Consider the following 12,754-nt stretch of genomic DNA (forward strand, 5'->3'; position numbering starts at 1 on the left):
TCGATCATCACACTAGGATCAGTGCTCTCAAAGTAATAATGGAAGAAGCTGATTTGGAAGGTTGGGGGGTGGTCAGAGATGGTCTCTCTGAGGAAGAGGTGGTTCAGCCAAGCCCCAGATGGGGAGAGGGGATACCAGCGCCACAGGCAGAGGAACCCCCATGGGCAAAGGCCTGGAGGTGGGAAACTGCTCAGCATGTCCTGGACACTGAACAAAGGCTAGGAGGCAAGAAGGAGCAGGTTGGCATTGTCACGGCAGACCGAGCGCAGGTTGGAAAGGAATTTCCAGACACGGAGCATTTCAGAAGGGAGTGAGTTTAGTAGGAGCTGGGAGCAGAGATAATGAAGGTTCTGCAGATGCAGCAGGCCACGGAGCACTTACAAGACACTGTTAGAACAGCAGGCTGGCTCAGTGGGCTGTGCTTTTCCTGGGCTAGTGGCCAATTTTTATAGCCTCAAGGCAAAGAAAATTCCTGCTAGAAGGGTGGCATTAGATGACTGATTACGGTGGGACTTCCCAGGTGGCTCAGTGATAAAGAATCTGTCTGCCAATGCAGGAGACACAGGAGATGTGGGCTCTATCTCTGGGTCAGGAAGATCCCCTGGAGTAGGAAATGGCAACCCACTGCAGTATTCTTGCCTGGAGAATCCCATGGACAGAAGAGCCTGGCAGGCTATATAGTTCATGGAGCTCCAAAGAGTTGGACATGACTGAGCACGCACACCCCATTGTAGGGCTCTATAGGGTAGGTACTGGGGTGGGCATTTTTGCCTACTATGGGGTCAGGGAGCTTGCTGGTTCTGATCAGGGGGATTTTGGCAATGGTTACAAAGGGGCTCAGTCAGTTCCAAGTATGACCTTCGTTCTGGGCTCCTCTTCTGTGGCCTTGGTACACTGTTTTACTGAAACAGTGACAGACTTTATTTTGGGGGGCTCCAAAATCACTGCAGATGGTGACTGCAGCCATGAAATTAAAAGATGCTTACTCCCTGGAAGAAAAGTTATGACCAACCTAGACAGCATATTAAAAAGCAGAGACATTACTTCGTCAACAAAGGTCAGTCTAGTCAAGGCTATAGTTTTTCCAGTAGTCATGTATGGATATGAGAGTTGGATTATAAAGAAAGCTGAGCACCAAAGAACCGATGCTTTTGAACTGTGGTGTTGGAGAAGACTCTTGAGAGTCCCTTGGACAGCAAGGAGATCCAACCAGTCCATCGTAAAGGAAATCAGACCTGAATATTCATCGGAAGGATTGATGCTGAAGCTGAAACTCCAATACTTTGGCCACCTGATGTGAAGAACTGACTCATTTGAAAAGACCCTGATGCTGGGAAGGATTGAAGGCGGGAAGAGAAGGGGATGACAGAGGATGAGATGGTTGGATGGCATCAGCGACTCAATGGATATGAGTTTGAGTAAACTCCAGGAGTTGGTGATGGACAGGGAGGCCTGGCATGCTGCAGTCCATGGGGTCACAAAGAGTCAGACATGACTGAGCGACTTAACTGAAGCAGGACCTGGGCTTCTGGATCTATCCAGCAGGTGATCTTTGAAGGAGTTTAAGGTCATTGGATCAGAGGTGGACCCCGGATTCAAACCCACATACTGAGCTATTATTTCTCAAAGGCCTCAACACCTTACCACGTTCTGTGTGTGTGTGTGTGTGTGTGTGTGTGTGTGTGTGTAAGAGAGAGAGAGAGAGAGCCCTCAGTCATGTGCACTCTTTTGTGACCCCATGGACTGTAGCCCACCAGGCTCCTCTGTCCATTGAATCCTCCAGGTAAGAATACTGGAGTGGGTTGCTATTTCCTTCTCTATGGGATCTTTCTGGCCCAGGGATCGAAACTGAATCTCTGCATTGGCAGGTGGATTCTTTACCACTGAGCCACTAGGGAAGCCCACAGTGCTTTTGGGGGCTATAAAAGAACTTTGTATGGGGTGCAAAGTTTGTATAAATGTGGGTAGCTGAAAAGAGAGAGCAATCAACTCTACCCATGTAAATTTGGGTGTTCAAGGATGAGTGGGAGTTTGCTAGGAAGAAGTGAAAAAGCAGCTTTCCATTCTGGACAATCTAGTCCACAAATCCTGTAAATACTCTTTGAGAGCAAGTCTGTTTCATCCCATCTGGACTCACCAGCTGGTATGGGCAAAGGCGTGGACCGGGGATCATGGAGCATGTTTCAGGCAGCTATCAATTGCTGTGCAGTTTTTTTTTTTTTTTTTATCCCTCCTCCAGTTCTGCGTGGCTCCAGATTTTTGCATCACCTTCTCATGAGGTCTCCGGCTGCCTTATTTAAACCTGTGTTTCTGATCCCCTGTGTCCTGCTTTCTCTTCTCACAGTGTTCGTCATCTTCTAACTCCCTATGGGATTTTAAAGATAATTTCATTTATTTTTGGTTGCTTCCAGGGCTTTTTTCTAATTGTGGCCAGTGGGGGTTATTCTCTAGTTGCAGTGCATGGGCTTCTCACTGCAGTAGCTTCTCTTATTGGGGAGCACAGGCTCTAGAGCACAAGCTCAATAGCTGTGGTGCTTGGGCTTAGTTGTTCCGAGACATGTGGGATCTTCCTGGATCAGGGACCGAACCTGCATTGGCAGACAGATTCTTTACTGCTGAGCCACCAGGGAAACCCTTCCCTATGGAATTTACTTGGCTATTGTATTTATTGTTTCTGTGCACTGCTGCGGTCTCCCCCACCCCCTAGTCTCCCACCAGACTGTTATAGTCCACAAACCTAGAAGAGAGCTTGCTACATAGTAGGTACTAAATAAAAATTTGTTGACTGAATGAATACATTTTTTTATTTTCATCATTTTTTGATGGGATTAAACTTTTTTAAATTTTATTTTTTCAACACCAAAGTCATTTTTTATTGGGGTATAGTTGATTAACAATGTTGTGATCCTTTCAGAAAAACAGTGAAGGGACTCAGCCATACATACCCATGTATCCATTCTCTGCCAAACCCTGCTCCCAACCAGGCTGGCATGTAACACTGAGCAGAGGTCCTTGTGCTATAAAATAGGTTTTTGTTGGTTATCCATTTTAAACATAGCAGTGTGTGCATGACCTTCCCAAAGTCCTTAACTATCCCTTCCCCCTGGCAACCATGAGTTTGCTTTCTAAGTCTGTGAGTCTCTTTCTGTTTTGTAAGTTCATTTGTATCATTTCTTTTTAGATTCAACATGTAAGGGATGTCATATGATATTTCTCCTTCTCTGTCTGACTTACTTCACTCAGTATGACAGTCTCTGGTCCATCCCTGTTGCTGCACATGGTATTATTTCATTCTTTGTAATGGCTGACTAATATTCCTTTGCATATATGTACCACATCTTCTTTATCCATTCCTCTGTTGGTGGAGATTTAGGTTGTTTCCATGTCTTGGCTGTTGTAAATGGTGCTGCAATAAGCATGCATTGGGGTGAACATTGGGGTGCATATATCTTTTCAGGCCATATTTTTCTCTGGATATATGCCCAGGAGTGGGATTGCAAGGTCATATGGTAGCTCTGGTTTTAGTGTTTTGAGGAACCTCCATATTGTTCTTCATAGTGAGTGTACCAATTTATATTCCCACCAACAGTGCAAGAAGGGTCCCTTCTCTCCACACCCTCTCCATCATGTTGTTTGTGAACTTTTTGATGATGGCCATTCTGACTGGTGTGAGGTGATATCTTGTTGTAGTTTTGATTTACATCTCTAATAACTAGTGATGTTAAACATCTTTTCATGTGCTTATTGGCCATCTGTATGTCCTCTTTACGGAAATGTCTATTCAGGTCTTCTGCCCATTTTTTGAGTGGATTGTTTGTTTTGATGCTATTATGTGTCATGAGGTGTTTGTAAATTTTGGAGACGAATCCCTTATCAGTCACATCATTTGCAAATATTTTCTCCCAATCTGTGGGTTGTCTTTTCATTTAGTTTATTGTTTTCTTTGCTTGGAAAAAGCTTTAGAGTTTTAAGTAGGTTCCACTTCTTTATTTTTGCTCTCATGCCCATTATTCTGGGACATGGATTAAAAAGATGTTGCTGTGATTTATGTCAGAGAATTTTCTGCTTATGTTTTCCCCTTAGAGTGTCTGGTTTGGCATTTAGGTCTTTAATCCATGTTAAGCTTATTTTTGTGTATGGAGTTAAATGAAAGTGAAGTGAAGTTGCTCAGTCGTGTCTGACTCCTAGCAACCCCATGGACTGCAGCCTACCAGGCTCCTCTGTCCATGGGATTTGCCAGGCAAGAGTAGTGGAGTGGGGTGCCATTGCCTTCTCTGATGGAGTTAAGGAATGATCTAATTTCATTTTTTTACATATGGCTGTCCAGTTTCCCCAGCATCATTTGTTAAAGAGACTGTCTTTCCAATATTGTGTAGTCTTGCCTTCTTTGTCGTAGATTAATTGACAGTAGGTGCATGAGCTTATTTCTTGGTTTTCTATTCTGTTCCATTGTTCTATATTTCTATTTTTTGTGCCAGTACCATACTGTTTTGATGACTGTAGTATGGTAATATAGTCTGAATTCAGGGAGCTTGATTCCTCCAGTTCTTTTGTGTCCACAGGTATGTGTATTCTGAGGTATTTTATTCTTTTTGATGCAATGGTAAAGGGAATTGCTTCTTGAATTCCTCTTACTGATGTTTCATTGTTAGTGTATAGAAATGCAATAGATTTCTATGTATTAATTTTGTAACCTTCAACTTTACTAAATTCATTGATGAGTTCTGGTAGTTTTCTGGTAGCATCTTTAGGATCTTCTATGATTAGTATCATGTCATCTGCAAACAGTGACAGTTTCACTTCTTTTCCAATTTGTCTGCTCTTTACTTCTTTTTCTTCTCTGACTGTTGTAGCTAGGACTTCCAAAACTATTTTGAATAAAAGTGGTGAGAGTGGATGTCTTTGTCTTGTTCCTGATCTTAGAGGGAATGCTTTCAGCTTTTCACCATTGAGTATGATGCTAATTGTCAGTTTGTCATACATAGCCTCTCTTATGTTGAGGTATGTACCCTCTTTGCCCACTTTCTGGAGAGTTTTTATTATAAATGGATGCTGAATTTTGTCAGAATCCTTTTCTGCATCTGTTGAGATGATCATATGGTTTTTATTCTTCAGTTTTTTAATATGGTGTATCATGTTAATTGATTTGTGGATGTTGAAAAATTCTCTCATCCCTGGATGAATCCCACTTGATCATGGTGTATGATCTTTTTAATGTATTGTTAGATATGGATTGCTAGTATTTTCTTGAGGATTTTTGCATCTATGTTCATCAGTGATATGGCCTGTAATTTTATTTTTTTTGTGGTATCTTTGTCTGGTTTTGGTATCAGGGTGATGGTGGCCTCATAAAATGAGTTGGGAAGTTTTCCTTTCTCTGTGAATTTTTGGAACAGTTTCAGGAAGACAGGCGTTAACTCTTCTCTAAATGTTTAATAAAATTTGTCTGTGAAGCTGTCAGGTCCTGGACTTTTGTTTGTTGGAAGGTTTTTTAATCACGGAGGTTTTAATTCAATTTCAAAGCTTGTGATTGGTCTGTTCATATTTTCTACTTCTTCCTGGTTCAGTCTAGGAAGACTTTACCTTTCTAAGAATTTGTCCATTTCTTGCAGATTGTCCATTATATTGGCATACAATTGTTCATAGTAATCATTTATGATCCTTGGTATTTCTGTGGAGTCAGTTGTAACTTTTCCTATTTACTTCTAATTTTACTGATTTGAGTCTTCTCCCAATTTTTCTTGAGTCTGGCTGAAGTTTATCAATCTAGTTAATCCTTTCAAAGAATCGGCTTTTAGTTTCGTTGATCTGTGCAGTTGTTTTCTTTGTCTCTATTTCACTTATTTCTGCTCTGATCTTTATGATTTCCTTCCTTCTACTAGCTCTAGGTTTTGTTTGTTCTTCTTTCTCTAGTTGTTTTAGGTGTAAAGTTAGGTTGTTTATTGGAGACTTTTCTGTTTCTTAAGGTAAGATTGTATTCTATAAACTTCCCCTATTAGAACTGCTTATGCTGCATCCCATAAGTTTTGGACCATTGTGCTTTCATTTTCATTTGTCTTTAGGTATTTTGAATTTCCTCTTTGGTTTCTTCAGTGATCCAATGGTTGTTTAATAACATATTGTTTAGCCACCACATGTTTGTGTTTCTTAGAGTTTTTTTTTTTCTTGTAGTTTATTTCTAATCTCATAGTATTGTGATCAGAAAAGATGCTTGATATGATTTCGATTTTCTTAAATTTAACAAGGGTTACCTTGTGGCCCAGCATGTGGTCAATCCTTGGGAATGTCGTGTGCACTTGAGAAACATGTGTAGTCAGCTGCTTTTGGATGGAATGCTTTATAAATATCAATTAAGTTCAACTTGTCTAAAGTATCATTTAAGGCCTGTGCTTCCTTACTGATTTTCTGTCTGGATGATCCGTCCATTGATGAAAGTGGGGTATTAAAGTCCCCCACTATTATTGTGTTACTGTCAATTTTCCCATTTATCTTTGTTAGTATTTGCCTTACATATTGAAGTGCTCCTATGTTGGGTGCATATATATGTATAACAGTTATGTCTTCTTTTTGGATTGAACCCCTGATCATTATGTAGTGTCTTTTTAGTCTCTTATAACAGTCTTTATTTTAAGGTCTATTCTGTCTAATATGAGTATTGCTACTTCAGCTTTCTTATTATTTCCATCTGCATGAACTACCTTTTGCTATCCTCTTGTTTTCAGTCTGTAAGTGTCTGTAGATATGAAGTGGGTCTCTTGTAGACTATATATATATATATATATATATATATATATATGTTGTTTTTGTATCCACCCAGTCAGTTTATGTCTTTTGGTTGGTGCATTTAATCCATTTACATTTAAGGTAATTATTGATATATATGATCCTATTACCATTTTGTTAATTGCTTTTGGCTAATTTTTTGTAGATCTTTTCTTTCTCTTGTGTTTCCTGCCTAGAGAAGTTCCTTTAGCATTTGTTGTAAGACTGGTTTAGTGGTGCTGAATTATCCTAACTTTTGCTTGTCTGAAAAGCTTTTGATTTCTCCATCAAACTTGAATGAGAGTTTTGTTGGGTAGAGTAGTCGTGGTTGTAGGTTCTCCCCTTTCATCACTTGGAATATATCATGCCAGTCCCTTCTGGTTTGTAGAGTTCCTGTTGAGAAATCGGCTGATTTGTATGTTACTTATCTTTTTTCCCTTGTTGCTTTCAATAATTTTCCTTTGTCTTTAATTTCTGTCAGTTTCATTACCATGTGTCTCGGTGAGTTCCTCCTTGGGTTTATCCTGCCTGAGACTCTCTGTGCTTCCTGGACATGGTTGACTATTTCCTTTATCATGTTGGGGAAGTTTTCAGTTATTATCTCTTCAGATATTTTCTTGGGTCCTTTCCCTCTCTCTCTTCTCCTTCTTGGACTTCTATAATCTGAATATTGGCATGTTTAACGTTGTCCTAGAGGTCTATTAGGCTGTCTTTGTTTCTTTTAATTCTTTTTTCTATATTCTGTTTTGCTGTATTGATTTCCACCTTTCTGTCTTCCAGGTCACTTATCCACTTTGCTGCCTCAGTTATTCTGCTATTTATTCCTTCTAGTGTATTGTTCATCTCTGTTTGTTTATTCTTTAGTACTTCTAGGTCCTTGGTAAACATTTTTTTGCATCTTTTCAATCTTTGCCTCCATTATTTTTCAAAGATCCTGAATCATCTTCTCTATCATTATTCCAAATTCTTTTCCTGGGAGGTTGCCTATCTCCACTTGCTTTCGTTGTTTTTCTGAGGATTTATCTTGTTCCTTCATGTGGGACATAATCTATTTCTTTTCATTTTGAGCAGCTTTCTGTGATTGTGGTGTTAGTTCAGGAGGCTGTTGGGACTGTAGTTCTTATTTCTTCTGTCTGCCCTCTGGTGGATGAGGATAAGAGGCTTGTGCAAGCTTCCTGATGAGAGGGACTGGCTGTGGGGAAAACTGGGTCTTGCTCTGGTAGGCAGGGTCCTGCTCAGTAAACTTGAATCCAGTTGTCTGCTGATGGGTGGGACTGGGCTTCCTCCCTGTTAGTTGTTTAGCCTGAGGCAATTCAGTCCTGGGGTCTGTAGACTTCTATAGTAGGGCTATTGATAAACTTCAAGAGGACTTATGCAAAGATGCATCTCCTAGGACTGCTGCCGCCACTGCCCCCACCCCCGTGGCAGGCCACTGCTGACCCATGCCTCTGCAGAAGACCCTCAAACACTCACAAGTAGGTCTGGCTCACTCTCCTCTGGGGTCACTGCTCCTTTCCCCTGGGTCCTGGTGTGCACAAGATTTTGTTTGTGCCCTCCAAGAGTCTCTGTTTCCCCCAGTTCTATGGAAACTCTGTAATCAAATCCCACTGGCTTTCAAAATCAGGTTCCCTGGGGACTCCCAATCCCTTGGCTGGATCCTCAGCCTGGGCATCCTGATATGGGGGTCTAGAACCTTCACAACACTGTGAGAACTGCTTTGGTATTGTTGTTCTCTGCTTTGTGAGTTGCCCACCCAGTGGGTAATAGGATTTGATTTTATTATAATTGTGCTCCTCCTACCATTTTGTTGTGACTTCTCCTTTGTCCTTGGATGTGGAGTATCTTTTTTTGGTGGGTTCCAGTGTCTTCCTGCCAATGGTTGTTCAACAGCTAGTTGCCTGAAGAAAGTCTTAGATTTGGGGAGGTTCAGGGCATATGTGGGGAGGTATTCCCTGCTTGATCTTATCAAGCAAGAATCTGCTTTTTTTTTTTCCCCGCTGCATGTGTTTTATTTGAACTGACCTACTCTATGTCTTTTAGACTCATTCTGACCACATTTTCTAAAGACCCCAAATGTATCTGAAAAATGACTTACTCTGTCTTATTACTTTATTTAGACAAAAACTTGAAAGGTTTAAAATCAAATCATATGTATTTACTCTTCTCATTTGATACGGGTCCTGAAAATTCAACCCAAAGGACATGGTACTGACATACTCCATTAGTAGTTATTTACATATTTGTCCTACTCCCATGGGTTTCCCTGGTGGCTCAGATGGTAAAGAATCTGCCTGAAATGTGGGAGATTCGGGTTCAATTCCTGGGTCAGGAAGATCCCCTGGAGAAGTGAATGGCTATTCACTACAGTATTCCTGCCTGGAGAATTCCATGGACAGAGGAGCCTGGTAGGATTTAGTCCGTGGTGTGGCAAAAGAGTCAGACACAACTGAGAGAATAACACTTTCACTTTTCCTACTCCCATACGAAAAGATGCTTCCTTGATTTAGACAGACTTCAAGTCCCACACATCCTGTAACTCCCACAGTGCCCGGCATGGTGCTGGCAGTAGGTATTCTGTAAATCCCTATTAGATTGATGAGAGCATGAATAGACACTGTCTCAATCCAGTACCAAGACCTTCCTTCTTTCCATCCTCCGTCCTTCTTTCCATTCATCTATCCCTCCGTCCATCCATCTATCCCTCCCTCCATCCATCCATCCCTTCATCCATCCATTCTCTCAACAACTACAATTTGAGCACCTACCATGAACCACACATGGCTCCACTTGCCAGAGAACCCATGGGACTCCATGGACTTGACCTGTGATCTTGAGGAGCCACAGTCCAGCCAGGAGGACAGATCCCAAGCAAATCCTTCCCCAGTGTCCAACCAATTACAAATGAGAGTTTGTGCTCTGGGGAGACAGGTGGGTGTCAGGACTTAACAGGCACTTGTCGGCTTTAGATGAGGTGAGACTGGTCTGGGAAGACTGTAGTAGGAGCTCAGAGGGAGCATGATGAGGGTCCGGCAGGTTTGAGCTTAGAACCCTCCAGGGGCTGACAGGGAGGCAGGGGCAGGGACAGCAGGGCTGAGACTTGCAGGGTGAGCAGGTGAGGTTGTATCATAAGTGCATCAGGAAGACTTTGTTGGGCGGCAGGTAGTTCAAGCAAGGACAGGATGTTATCTGATTTTCATTCTAAGAGGACAGCAGCTGAGGCTAAAGGCTTGGCAGTGGTACTTAGGGGACAGAATGATGGCCAGATGAGCAGAACAAGGGAGATGGAGGGCTGAGGAGGTTGGTCAGAGCGAGAGCTTCAGGACTGTGAGTCCTTGGGTAGTTAGGGTTGGAGATGGAGGTGTTTGGGAAAGAGATATAGGAGGAGCAGAGGGCTGGGGCCTGGGGCTGTCTCCGGAACCCATTTCTGATCTGTACCAAATAGAGGAAGGTGAGGAATCCGTTGAGTTAAGCTTCCTTCTCTGTATCTGGGGGTTATGTGGGGTGAAGGGTTCTGGGAGGCTGGAAGGCAGAGTTTAAACCTCCACCCTTCTGTGTGACCTAAGGCTGACATCTGCCCCTCTCTGAGCCCAGGCTCATCATCTCTACAGGGAAAGGATAGATCTGAGAGTCTCCAAGATCACTTGTGGGTCATTCTCTTGGCTTTCTCTTTCCCTGGGTTCCCCTCATGCTGCCTGCCTGGAATTGACGGGCCCTGCTTGCTTCCCCATCTTGTCCTGTGGGCACCTGGAGCTCCCAAGGAGGAAGAGGCCACTGTCCACTTCTGGCCGCCCTCCTTGCCTTCATCTTACCTTCCTGCTCCAGTGTGGAGGCTGGGAAGAGGCACACATCGCCCTCTAGTGGCAACTTCTGGGCTCATAATTCGTGGGTTTTTAAAAATTTATTATTTGCAGAATGCCGGATCTTAGTTGAGGCAGGAGGGATCTTCCTTGTGTCATGCCAGATCTTTCCCTGTAACCCTTGGACTCTCTAGTTGCCGCATGCAGTCTTAGTTTTTCTGCAGGCTTGTTCAGTGTTGTTCAGTTGCTAAGTCAAGTTCAACTCTTGGCAATCCCATGGGCTACAGCACATCAGGCTTCCCTGTCCTTCACCATCTCCCGGAGCTTGCTCAAACTCATGTCCACTGAGTTGGTAATGTCATCTAGCCATCTCATCCTCTGTCATCCCCTTCTCCTCCTGCCTTCAGTCTTTCCCAGCCTCAGGGTCTTTTCTAATGAGTCAGCTCTTCACATCAGGTGGCCAAAGTACCGGAGCTTCAGCTTCAGCATCAGTTCTTCCAATGAATATTCAGGATTGATTTCCTTTCTGAATGACTGGTTGGATCTGTTTGCATTCCAAGGGACTCCCAAGAGTCTTCTCCAACCAGGGAAGCCCTTAAAGCAATTATTGAGCACGCTTTGTGTGCAAAGTACTGAGGCTATGCTCTGTACTATAGGGGATTGGAGGATCCAAAGAGACAACCAGCCTGGTCAGGGAGCATTGCTCTAGGGAGACATTGGGCTGGGCAAGGAGGAGCAACTAGGTACCTTTCTGGGCCCTGCTCCACACTCAGGCCAGATGCAGTCTGGTGCGCCAGTGCAGCTTAGGACGAGAAGTTGTGGGCCTTACTTCTGGGACAGGGTCTGGGTGGGACAGAATGATGGGAGGGAACGGGCCTCTTGGCACAGCCCTGGGGTGGAGTTCCAGCTCTGCTTCTTCTGCGATGTGACCTTGGGTGGGCTCATGGCTTAAAGCCTTGGTCTCCTCATCTGAGTAATGAGACCATACAAGCTCCCAGCCCCTGCTGCTGGCAGATTAGATGAGCTGGTGCAAGTGAAACCCTGGCACAGTGTGAGGGCTTAATCCCCATTCCCCCACCCAAATCCTTACTCAAGAATTGCTCTGAGGTTTTGTTACAAGATGATCAGCACAGTTTACTGGGCTCTAGGCAGTGTGCCTTGGCTCAGATTCCACAGCTGCCTCTTTTCAGCTGTGTGATCTTGGGTAATTTGCTTCACCTCTCTGCCCCTCAATTTCTCTTCTGAGAATGGGAATAATGAGTGTATCTTCAGTAGATACCCTGATCGCCATGGTTAAAGGTTTGAAATAGAGCCTGGCATAGAGGAACTGTAACAGGAGGGGAAGGGGCAGGGGACAACTTTTGAAAGAATGACAGAGCCCAAAGACGCAACATAAGCACATTTGATTTAGAATCAAATGGTTCCAAGAGAGCAGACAAGTGGACTTTGATTAGACCTTGATCCTCAATCAGCAAGCTGAATGACGTGAGACCCCTGACAGTTCCAAGGCACTGTCAAAAGAACAAGGAGTGGGTGGTGGCCCAATTCCTGGAAATCCCCACCCTTTCCCAAAACTAGTTGGAATAATCCTCCCTCTCATTAGCATATGAAATTACCCAGTCTATAAAAACTAACCAAGCCACATTTCACTGCCACTTTATAGCGGCCCATACCCTGTCTGTGGAGTGCTTCTCTCTGAGTCTGAATAAATCCACTTCATACCTATCACTTTGCCTCTCACTGAATCCTTTCTGTGATGAGACACAAATAACCTGAGCCTCAGTAAGTCCAGACATCAAGTGAGTGATTCTAATTAAAAGATTGTGGGTGCAAGACCCAACCTGGGATTTGGCTGGGTTCCAGTCCTGGCCAAGTGGGTTCAAGTCCTAACCTGAGGTTAATGGTTTCAAAGCATCTTGACAAATGGTTTTGGTGTGGGTGAGTGAGCAGCCAGGTAGAGAGGTTGTGTTCAGTCACTCAGCCGTGGCCAACTACTTGTAACCCAACGGACTGTAACCCGCCAGGCTCCTCTGTCAATGGAATTTTCCAGGCAAAAATACTGATTTGGGTTGCCATTTCCTTCTCCATGGGGATTTTCCTGACCCAGGGATCTAACCTGAGTTTGTGAGCTCTAATTCCATCTATGTGCTGGCCTCTCTATGTGGATGTAAGCAGGTCTCCCCTTCTTCTGGGCC

Source organism: Dama dama, chromosome 22 (genome assembly GCF_033118175.1).
Source record: "Dama dama isolate Ldn47 chromosome 22, ASM3311817v1, whole genome shotgun sequence".
Lineage (NCBI taxonomy): Eukaryota > Metazoa > Chordata > Mammalia > Artiodactyla > Cervidae > Dama > Dama dama.